Source organism: Marmota marmota, unplaced genomic scaffold (genome assembly GCF_001458135.2).
Source record: "Marmota marmota marmota unplaced genomic scaffold, marMar, whole genome shotgun sequence".
NCBI lineage: Eukaryota > Metazoa > Chordata > Mammalia > Rodentia > Sciuridae > Marmota > Marmota marmota.
The window spans coordinates 62,811-74,903 of NW_026000093.1; the positions used below are offsets into that span (position 1 = coordinate 62,811).

The following is a 12,093-nucleotide window of genomic DNA, read 5'->3' on the forward strand; positions in this document are numbered from 1 at the left end:
TCACTTATAATCCAATACTATCGTTGTTTAGTTGTTCAAACTGTTCCAACTTTGGCTGTTGGGAACTCTTTCAGATTCGATCTTGTAGTTTTTCAATAATCCCCTATCATATTGACCAAGTTATGCTGCATGCATTACAAATATGTCTCAATATATATATACTTATAATGTACCCATTAAAAAAATAAGCCCCTACCCCTTATTAAGCAGCTCTCTATCTTCTGGCACCACAAGGTGTTCCAGGGTTATTTTACATTTTCCCTGCTCCAGCTCTGGGAGCAACCATTTCTTCAAGAGCCCTGGTCTCTTTTATTGGAGAATGGTATTTAGAAGCCAGATCTGGGTGGAGATCTGTCCTGCTCATTGACATGGAACAAGAGTTCTAAGTCCTCTTGGTGTTCAGAATTTGGAACTATGTTATGTCTATAAATGCATGCATACATGTACATTTCTTTTTCTTTGTTTTCTTTTTCCTTTCATCAAAAATCTTTAGTTCATAATGATGAACTAAAATGTCATTAGATTGAACACTGTGGTCATGAATTGAAATCCATCACCATAGTGTTCATTCTAATGCCATTTTTTTCCTTTCTTTTTTTTTTTTTTTTTTTTGGTACAGGGGATTAAACTCAGAGGTACTCTTCCACTGGGCTACATTCCCAGCCCTTTTTGTTTTATTTTGGGACAGGGTCTCACTAAGTTGCCTCAGACTTTCAATCCTGCTGCCTCAGCTTCCTGAGTAGTTGGAATCACAGGCCTGCACTACCATACCCAGCTAATGTCCTCTTTCCTTACTTGTAACTGTGGAATTTGTTCTTCCTTTTCTTTTTTTGTAAATTAAAAGGCTGTTGCTTACATATTGCTAAATTGTGAAAAATGTTCCTTGATTATGCCTCCTAAACTTTTTTTCTCCCCTATAAATGGCTGATATGATAACACTAGATAGGTTGCTAGATATTGCTCTCAGAAGCTACACAAGGGGCTGGGGATGTGGCTCAAGCGGTAGCGCGCTCGCCTGGCATGCGTGTGGTCCGGGTTCGATCCTCAGCACCACATACAAACAAAGATGTTGTGTCCGCCGAAAACTAAAAAATAAACACTAAAAATTTCTCTCTCTCTCACTCACTCTTTTTAAAAAAAAAAAGCTACACAAAAGAGAAGCCAACTGACTTCATGGTCCTTCTTTATGCAAAAAGAACTAATCACACTCTTTATGCTTTATAGGAAGTGGGGTGCAGAAGGGTCAGCCCAGGCTGTGGAATGTAAGCTTGTTGTTCCAGCCAAATGAGTCAGATGAGATGTGAATGAAAATTTATTTAAGCAGTTGTGTGTCAACATGGTTCTGAAAAAAAAAAGTTATTTCTTGCTCCAGCCCTTTGGGGAAAATTTCCACTCTGAGGTCCTCTCACTTTGGCCACTGGCCTCCCTGGAGGCAACTTGCCTCTTGGGCCACCTCTTTATCTCTTCATTGATTTCTGGTCTCTTCTCATTCCAACAATCCCAACGTAACTGCTGCTTCCTTTTCTTCTTACAAATGGAGGTCTATTTCCTTTTCCACAGACCCCCTGAGTGTTCATCTCAGTGTGTGGTCTCAGCAAACACTGCTCAATCAACTTGGGTCTTCAGAATTTTTTTAATCAGAAAAGCCAAACTTACATTTTTCTTTATTTTGTGGCTTGAGCTTTGGTTTCCCTCATAGGTTGCCTGTTCTAATGACATTTGGGGTGTGGAAAATGAACTGTTTTCCTGTCCTTCTATAACAGCCCAGACTTGTTCAATAGGCAACCTCAACTGGAATGCCTCACCAAAACCCCAATTTTGCCTACTGTGCTTCAGATATGTGAAAGATGAGGAGGGAAGGGAGACAAGATCAGATCACTCTGAGGGCCTATGGAGTATTATTATTCCCAACTGAAATCCCCATTCTTTGAGTTCCTTCTAGTAAGAAAGAAAATAAGCTTGGTGCAGGTATTATTCCTTTTAGACATATCAATGATTCCAGAAGCCCACAGGCCTGTTTGACTGCCATCCTGACCCTCCCACAGGGAGAGGTGGGGGTCACCTCCACAGTTGCCTGGGCTGACCATAAATGAATTGGAAACACCCATGGTGGGGAGAATGTCAGTGAAAGTGGGAGCCTAAGGAGAACCTATGTTTTTTTAGCCATATCCAAAAAGCCTGAATGGAACTGTTTGGCAGCCACAGACTTCCTGAGGATGCACTCACTGAGCAGCTTCCTGGAGGTACCCGTGTGATAATTAAAGATTGGGACACCAAACCATCACAAGACTGTGAAGAACTCATTTTGAGTATTCTGAGAATACTATGCATTCTAGGAAGGAATGTTTAGCACAGTAACTTAGACTTGGTGGGAAGTATGAGTGATAATATTAATGATGACATCTACAGGGGCATGCTGAGTAGGGCTAATAGCAATGTTGTAATAAGAAGATACTCATAACAACCAAGGTGGTTGGGATTTAGTTCATTTTTTCCTTATGAACCAGGCAGGGCACTTAAGTTTACAACTTAATGAATTCTCAAAACTCTGAGGCAGGTACTCCAATTAGACCATTTTACACCTGAGAAACTAAGACTCACAGAGGTGGAGAATTGTACAGAGGTCACAAAACTACATGAAAACAAAGGCCTTTCATAAATATTTCACCCCACCATGTGGTCCTATTGGAAGGATCTGTCTTGTGGGTTGTAGGGATTTGATTTAGCTGAGTTAAGTATTCATGGGGCCATGGCTGGTGCTTTAGCACAGTATCCCCAATGCTAGTTACATTACTCAGAGAAAGGAAACTGAGACCCAACATATGTGGGTGCAATCTAATGATGGAGGTGCTCAGTCAACCAGTAGAGAAACGTGCTGTTGGAAGCAGTCATAGCACCAGGGATGGGGCCACCCAACCAAGTATTTAATGACCTGGATGGGGTTCAGAAACAGGTGGTGAGGATGGAGGGAAGGCACGCCAGACAGACACATCAGCAGGAGCCAAAGCACTGAAGTGTGCAGTAAGTAGCATGGTGTGGGCCTGCAGTGACAGGCAGTTTAATGCAGCCAGAACATAAAGGTAAAGGGAGAGACAAGAGAGAAAAATGAAAGAGAAGCAGTGGCCTTTGGTGAAGCAGCCAAGGCCTTGGGCTCTAGATAGATAAAAGCCTGGATATGGAGTCAAATTCAGCCATGTGCTGGCTATTTTGACTCTGGGCCACAAATTTAGAGCTTTTCTAAGCTTTGTTTTTAATAATTGAAAAGCATAGTGACAGATAATAGTCTACATGTTAAGCTGATAGCTTGGATACCTGGTCTGGGGTCACAGAGTTGATGAATGGATTTGCCAAAAAGCATATCTACATTCTATTACATGTAAAGCTTTATTGTTAATAAAGAGCTTTTATATTATTACTTGCTTTTGCATATTTCAGATCATTTAACCTGTAAGTAGTGTAATTTTTCTGTCTCTGAGCTTATTCTCCCAGTCTTGGTAGCCCCTCAAGGGTAGACACCGTATTTTAATCTACCATCACAAGATGTAGCCATGCAGCAATCTCAGGCTTTCTAGAGCATCAGAATTGCTTGGGAGTACCAGACAGCTGCACAGGTCTGTTCCCTATCCCAGATGTATTAAACTAGTACCTTCAGGACTGTGGCTTGAGCTTTCACTCTTGACCAGCTGGGCAGAAAAATTTTTGAATCAATGAGTAAACAATCATACTGTATGTACAGTTGTCCCTTGAGAGACTGGTTCCAAGACCTTTCCTGGACTCAAAAATCCATGGATGTTCAACTCTTTATATACAAAGTGGCATAATATTTGTATAACCTATACATATTTTTGGTACATTTTGAATCACCTCTAAATTACTTATAAATATAGTACAATGTAAATTCTATGAAAATAGTTGTTATACTGTATTGTTTAGGGAATAATTACAAGAAGAAATGTCTATACATGTTCAGCATAAATGAAGTTTTAAAAATATTTTTAGGTATTTATGGACACAATACCTTTATTTTATTTGTTTGTTTTATTTTTTTTAAAATGTGGGACTGAGGATTGAACCCAGTGCCTCACATGTGCTAGACAAGTGCTCTACCACTGAGCTGCCACCCCATCCCATAAATGCAGCTTTTAAAAAAAATCTTTTTATTTTTATTTTTGTAGTTGTAGATGGACAGCATGCCTTTATTTTATTTGTTTATTTTTACAGAGTGTAAGGATCAAACCCAGTGCCTCACACATGCTAGGCAAGCACTCTGCCACTGAGCTATAGCCCCAGCCCTCGATGCAGTTTATTAAAGGAAGTTTTTGATCCTTAGCTGGTTGAAACTATGGATATGGAAGACCAGCTGAATCAGTCAGGATAGGCTACAGCATGCCATGATAGTCATTAAACCCCAAATTTCAATGTCTTAAAACCAAAAAGGTCTGTGTTTTGCTCATATTAGACAACCGAGATAGATTGGTTGAGGGCTCTGCACAATGGAGAAAACACTATCACGGGCATTATTGTTTGTCCTATCAGAGAGACAGATCTCAGGCTTGTCTCTCACTAGCATTAAATGTTTTGCCAAGAAGTGGCACAAACTCCCTCCATGCACACTCTTTGATCAGAACTAGTCACATGATGAGGAAGTGCAATCCTGCAGGTGTCCAGAAAATGGAGAGCCAGAAGTCATTGATAAGCAGTGCAAATGACTACCAGACTCTACAAAGTTGGCATCATCAACTTCATTTCACAGCAATACTTATGAGGTGTGTTCAAGGCCAGATAGAAAATATGGAGTGGGATTTGAGGTTTTTTGTTTTTTTGTTGTTTTTTTTTAGGCCCTATTTTTTTATTTTTGTTTTGTAAATTTAATGAGGCTAGATGATACATGGCATTAAACTTGGTGGCTCAAAGCCTGGAATCTGGATGTTTTCCAGACTTTCAACTCTGCCACTTACCAGATGTGTGAGCTGAGCAAGTAAAAGACCATTTTATACCCATCAAAGAGATAGTCAAAGGATGCAAGAGGCCAAAGAATGAGGTGCTTTCTCAAACGGAGTGCTTAGAACAAGACAGGGCTTACCTGGGTAGGACTGATAAGGAGAGGGCTACTTTAGGAGGTTGCACAGAAATCAGGTTGGCTCCAGGTGGCAGGTAGGATTGTGGTGAGCCGTTCTATTTAGACCGTGGCCGCCATTAGAAGATGGCACCAGCTTCCACTGTGGCCTGTGATAAACAACTCCTTTTATGGAGAGTTGGCGCGCAATCCCTTACCACCCTATGAGAGAGTTCTACGTGGCAGCTTAGGATTGGTATGCGGGAGGCTTTATTAGGCTGTGCTTGGGCGCTCAGCGGGGGGTCACTAGAAGATTATACATGAATCAAGGCCTGAATAAACTGCTGAAAGAAGAATCCTGTGTCGTGTTTTCCCTTGCCGGTGAGGGGTCGCAACATAGGATAAATGTTTATCCCCCATAAATTGCTGCCTCCTGCCTCTCCCAGTGTGAGTGTTTGGGCTGTAAGGAACAGAGAAACCAAGTGAAGTTGGTTTAACAACATGTATTAGCTCAGGAAAGGGATATACAAGGCCTTGTGTGTCTGAAGCTAGTCCACAAGCATGGTTATGTCATCAAGGACCCAGATTCTTTTAGCTTCTCTGCCCTATTCGCCACCATGCAAACCTGTCTTAAGGCCAGCTCCCACGGGCAAAGCCACTGATAACAACTTTGTTCCGTGTAAGTTAGGAGAGTATGCTGGCTTCCTGCAGTCCTCCCCCACTCCATTTAGCAGTATGTGGATTGAACCAGGGCCTTGCATGTGTACTCTACCACTAAGCTACATCTCCAGCCCTTTTAAAAAACATTTATATTGAGATATGGTCTCACTAAGTTGCATAGGCTACCTTTAAACTTGCCATCCTCCTACCCCAGCCTTCAAAGTAGCTGGGGATACAGGCGTGTGCCACCACATCTGCCCAGGGCTCTTTCTTAAAGCGGATAAAGTTTCTATTACCATTGACTCTATCGAGCTTCCCCCAAATATCTTGTGCTGTAATGATGTGTGGCTTTTGAGAGGTCAGTGTTCTTGGGTAGAAATATTAGCTGTTTTAAGTAGAAAGGGTAGTGCACTAGAGGATGTCAGGCATCCCACAGAATCATTGGTAGGGCTGGAGAAAAGAACTTGAGGCTAAGCTTTGAGGAAAAATGCCCCAAACCACACTGCAGGCTTGGCCAGATGAACTAACCACCGCTCCTCCCTTGCTTCCCTGGAGCACCAGGTGCTAGGAGTCTGGCCTTGCTTCAACTACTGCTGCTGGCAGCCCAGTGCTGCTTCTCCTTCAGGATCTCCACCCTGCAACCACCATACCCAAATCTGGATGCCTCTGCTACCAAAGCTTATTATTTCTTGCTGATTTATGCCATCCTTGTCACTAGAATGCAGTCCTCTCTCCTTCATGCCTAGTTTGCTCCTATGTATCCTCCAGAACTCATTCCAATTAAAGTTCTCTTCTACTCTTTCATGCAGCCATTAGTGGGGAGATCATTATCTCTTTTTTTCATCCTATTTATCACATTGTATTTCAACAGCTTTTGGTTCAATTATTTCACTACTACCTCTCTCCCTCTAGATCATACACGTGATGTGACCATGAACTCTGATTGCCTCCTCTGCAGCCATTAACACAGTAACTAGCACTTAAGTGCTTGCTTAATATGTTCTTATTGAATGAATGAGCATTAAGGAAACCCCATTAGAGGCATTTACAAAATCTCTCTTGTATCAAATGATGTGTTAATACCTTATACCTTTAAACTACACCACACCACATACTATGTAGTATATCTTGAACCCTTAGGGGTTTGCAAATTACAATCACCCCAATTTTTTTGTCAGACCATAATATCCCTGTGCATCTTACTATGCCTACTTCTCCCCTATGAGGATCTGTCCCACAGAAAAATTTTGCCATTGACAAGAGCATGTGGCAGGCTTTGGGTCAGGATAGAAACCTGAATCTGGTGTACCAATGCCAGAGGTTGGTGATAAGATTGTTCCTATTCAAAGCTTCCCTCTAATCATAATGTCACTGTGGTATTCCTCTCCAACCTTGCCAAAATTCTCTTAAGAACCCTCATTTTAGGCTTTTTTTGTTTGTTTGTTTGCTTTTTGCCTATGGAGTGACTTCCAGAGTAAGGTCTTTAAAAATATTTGGGTGGGTTTTCCTATTTAAGGGGAGCTCTTTATAAAACAGGCTGCCACTCTCCAAGGAAACTGGGAAGAGAGAGCTGTGGAGAAGTGTTTTCCTTCCATGATTTGGATGAAGTGCTAGAGTCACTTGGTTCATTTATCATTGTTTTCAGTGCACTAGAAACTACTTTTATCCCCATGCCTGAGCACATCCTCCAACACAATTTGGAATTTATATTGGAAGATAAAGAGTAAGTAAAATATCACAGAAACTCACCCATGGTAATAATAGCCATGATTTATTGAGTGCCTAACAGCTGTAATTTACTGAGCATATACTTTGCATATATTAGCTCAGTTAATCTTCCCAACTATCTATTCATATTCTTATTTTAGATGATAATCTAAAGCACAATCTAAGGAACAATCTACCTTATGGAGAACATAACAGTAAGCAGCTCAGACTGGTGTTTTGACTTGAGATGATTTTTAGGCATTCAATTTTATAAAAGTATAGGATTTCCTGGTAGAGAAGAACCTGCTGGTCACTGAAGCCAGAGTTTGTAGGTTTGGAGCTGGACTGACTCTGACTTATTCCAATTCTGCCTCACAATCACTGTGTGCCCTTAGGCAAGTCCTCTCACCTTTTAGGTCTTTGGTTTCCTTATCTGTAAAATGGGGGAAATGATAACTTCCATACATGATGGTTAATTTTAGGTATCAACTTGACTGGACTACTCAGATAGCTGGTAACACATTATTTCTGGGCATGTCTGTGAGGGGGTTTCTAAAATGATGCAGTTTGTATCAGTGGCCTTTACCTAAATTGGTTAAAAACCTAGATAAAACAGAAAGGCAGAAGAAAGGTGAATTTGTCTTCACTTCTGGAGCCAGGACACCCATCTTCTTCTGCCCTTCAACATCAGAACTTCAGATTATCTGATCTTCAGACCTTGGTACTTGCACTTGCAGCCTCCCCAGCTTCTCAGGCCTTCATTCTTGAACTAAGTGTTACATTATTAGCTCCCCTGTTTCTCAGGTGTTTGTACTGGGACTGAGCTATATCACAGACATTCCTGGTTCTACAGCTTGCAGACAGCATGTTGAGGGATTTCCCAGATTCCATAATAATTTCCTTCTTACATATTTATATCTATATCTTATTTGTTCTGTTTCTCTGGGGAATACTAACTGATATAAGATTATCAGACTAAATGAGTTAGTGAGTGGACAGCACTTAGAGCTGTGCTAGACACCTTGTAGCTGCCCCTTTGATGTGATTCCACCTCCTTACCCACTCCTTCAGTTGGTGGATTGGGTTGTGTCAATATGTAGAAGGGGACTCATATGCTCTGGCTCATATAGCAGAATTATTTCCTGGAGAGTGGACAATCTTGGAGGGTGAGTGGACCTGCATTTTCTAACAGACATAATTATCATGTAAGCTGCTGTAGCCCAGGAAGACTCCAACAAAGGGGTAAACTGAACCTTCAAGGCTCACGATTTTAAAGAACCTGACCCAGAAGAAGTAGACTATGCTGTCTTGTGGAACAGGATCAAACTCAGACCCAGGTTCAAATTCTGACTATGAACACTTATGCTAGTTTCTTCATCTCCAGGACTGGAAGAATATATGCCTTCAATAAATGTTAGCTCCTCTTCTGTAGAAACAATTATTACAATTTCCCCTGGGAAAAAGTGCCATGTGTCTTCTACATAACATCATGTATATTCTATGTCCTCTATGCCATTCCATCGTACTTTGTATCAGCAAAATGTTACCCAAGGAGACTACAGAATTCTATACAGTCTCATCGTTTTCTGGGTCCAGCCCAAGAAATGTCACAGGGAGACCTTAGGAAATTCATGCAATGAAGCTGAAACACTTTATTGATTACAATTTTATCCAGACCGGGATTATTGTAGCACATGACCTCCTAGGCGTGTCTCTTTTCACTTTGGTGAACACTGGGGCCATGGATGGGGTGGGGAGTGAAGACTGGGGCTAAGAGGCAGTGCCCTTGGTGCAAGCAGGGACAGGGCCTGGGGGTTGTCATGGAGGGCACTGGTTTGGGCTCCAGAGGAGCCCAGATTCCAATGTGGGCTCTTGCCACTTCCTAGCTGTGTGACTTGGAGCCCATTGCTTAATCTTGCCACGCCAATTTTTCCTCTGTGGAATGGGGAGGATGGTAATACCCTCTTAGGGCAGTTGTGAGGACCCAAGGAGTGTCTTTAAAGTTCTCAGCTGCTATGATTACTACTTTTACTGTGGTCCAGCCGGTGCTGAGGCTGCCAGGTCCAGGGACTGCGCATGCGCAAAAACACTGGGGGGGGGGGGGACACATGGGACCGAGGTGCTGCCTGGCACCTGGGTTTTAATCCTTTGGGGTCACAGGGTGGGAGGAGTGGATTCAGGGGCAGGGATGTGGATAGAAGGTCACAAGAAGGGCTAGTACTGACCCGTCAGGTGCAGTGGGCGGGGTAAAGGGGAGGGACCAAGCTAGTTCCAGGCCGGGTTTGGGCAGTGGTGAGCGCGGAGTAGTGAGGGGAAGATCAAAGTCTCGCGAGATCTCACCTGGCCGTGGTAGAGGCAGCGGAGGAGGCAGCAGGAGAGGTGAGCAACCTCCTGTGGGCAGCGGCGGCGGCCATTGGGAGCTGAGGAGCGTGAGAGCGGCAGAGAAAGAGGCCCCTGGCGAGGGGAGCGGGGCGGATGGGTGGCCAGCGTCTTTGGAGGCAGTCCAGCACGCCCCATGGCAGCTGCGGCGCTGCCCGGTCCGCGCCATCCCGGACCTGCGCGGGGTGGGGGCGGCTGGGCCAGTCCCCTTGGCCAGTCAGACCTCGCGCTCCGTGCGACCCCGGTCCCGCCTCAGTCTCCTACAGCGGCGGGGTTGGCACTGTTGGCCATGGCTGCTCCACTTTGCTGTGTGCCCGGCACTTAACTTGTGCACTTCCATGCTTGGTCTGCACAGAGAAGTGCAGCACCCTGCCCAAAGTTGCACTGCTGGGATGTGGTGGGATGGGGTTTCCAACACCCACACAGGCCTATGCCCCTTTCTTGCCTCCAGTCCATGTCTCAGCAGTGCTTGCAGCTGGTTCCCTGGGGTCCTGGTGGGGCTGCAGATGGTGTGTGTAGGACCCACTCTGAAATTGGATGCAGCATGGTATGTGAGTTCATTGGGACAGACTTTTTCCAAGCCTTTTGTCTGATTCCTGGAAAGTCTTCCATCCTAAACTGTCATTGGTCCTGTGTGAGAGAGCAGAGGTGGGCTTAGAGTGACCTTTGTATGCTAGGGGTGGGGTAACTAGCCCAAGGCTTGCCTCAGGAAAAAGAAAGTTTGATTGCCATTGAAGCACGTGATTCTAGCCTGGAACAGTTGGTTGTCAACCACAGAAACAAGGCCCCTGTCTTTGGTGTTGAGCATTTGTAGAGCCCATTTCACTACTGAGCAGTGAGGTTTGTAAATAAGGTTTCACATAAGTGAAAGTGGGTATGATACTTTCACTTACATGTAAAAGAGAAATAAAGGGAGAACAATGTATGATATGCATTGCTCTCACTTATAACCAGAACTTTCAGCTGTGGTGGAAGACAGCATGCCTTTGAGTGCTTGCACCTGCTGCTAATGAAGAAGTTTGAGTTGGTTTTTTTTTAAAAAAAAAGTATTAGGATCTAGTTCAAATAAGAAAAGCAAAGAGGGAGATGAAGATGGAAACTAGGGAGAAAACACTTAGTGTTGGGATAACCTTATTTAAGCTAATAAAAAGGAGAGGCTAGATTGAAGTAGGGATGACATGCCAAGGTCAATTACAGGCTGCCTCAGTCTACCCACAGGTCATACTATGACCCTTCCATGGATCCCTTCTTTTCCCACCATGTCGCAGCACATCCTTTGTGTCTTGTGCTTTGAGGTACTGCTACTTGAAGAAACAGTAATGAATTCCTTTAGTTGCTAGTAATAACAGTAAAATGTTAACAAGATTGAAATTTTTGGATTCTTTAGGGTGAGATTAATGTGCCATCTCATACTGTTAGCATATATAGTAGTCTATGTATACTCATTATAATTTTAAATTTATGTTGAGTTAATGTGTAGTGTGAAGAAATGAGCACTAATTTTCAGACAGTTTCCTTATTCTGCTGAAGCATCCCTTACTACTTTGTCTTACATAGAGGCAAGCTGTGGGGTTTCCTATAAAAACTTTAAATATTGTGTCTTAAAGAAATGCTCATTTAAAGTGGGCTTGATTCAACCATTTTAAGATCAAAATTCTTGTGACCAGGATGAATCTTGATGATACAGATCCATCCCACCCAAGCATTGTGTGAAGCCTAGATCCTGGCCCCCAAACACTAAATGCCCCAGGGTGTTCCCCCAAACTCTTTGATAACTAAAAATTTTTCTTAAGGACATTTCTGCCTCTTTGAGAATACTATTAAGAGCATATCCATCATCTACTTAATTTTAACAAGAAAGGGGTGACAAACAACTTATTTTCTGGGAAAATTATTTTTTTTTCTGAAGTGTCTGACATATAACAAAGACATGGTCTTGGTTAGTGACACTTTTGTCAATTATTCTAGAATTTTGGGAGGCAAGGTTATTTCCTGTCACAAAATTTTGTCTGTGTTTGATGGGAATTCACATTAGAAATGTTGACAACTAAACACTAGAATCATTTTAGCAGTTTGATGTGAGAAAAGAGTTGGGCAGTGACAGCAGTGTGTACGATAGCAGGTTTGAGTTGAGTAGAATATACGTTCCTGTCATCACTTAGGGTCTGGGTTACTTACAGGGATTGGATTGAACCCATAGGTGCTCTACCACTGAGTTACAGCCCTTTTTTCCCTTCTTGAACTGGGATCTCCTGAAGCTGTTGAAGCAGTCTCAAACTTGGGATCCTCCT

General features: G+C 42.9%; 1 pseudogene; it reads left to right on the forward strand.

Annotated features, from left to right (window-relative positions):
* The first annotated feature begins 9,666 nt into the window (after positions 1-9,666).
* Positions 9,667-12,093, forward strand: part of LOC107142233 — a 120,207-nt pseudogene continuing 117,780 nt past the window's right edge.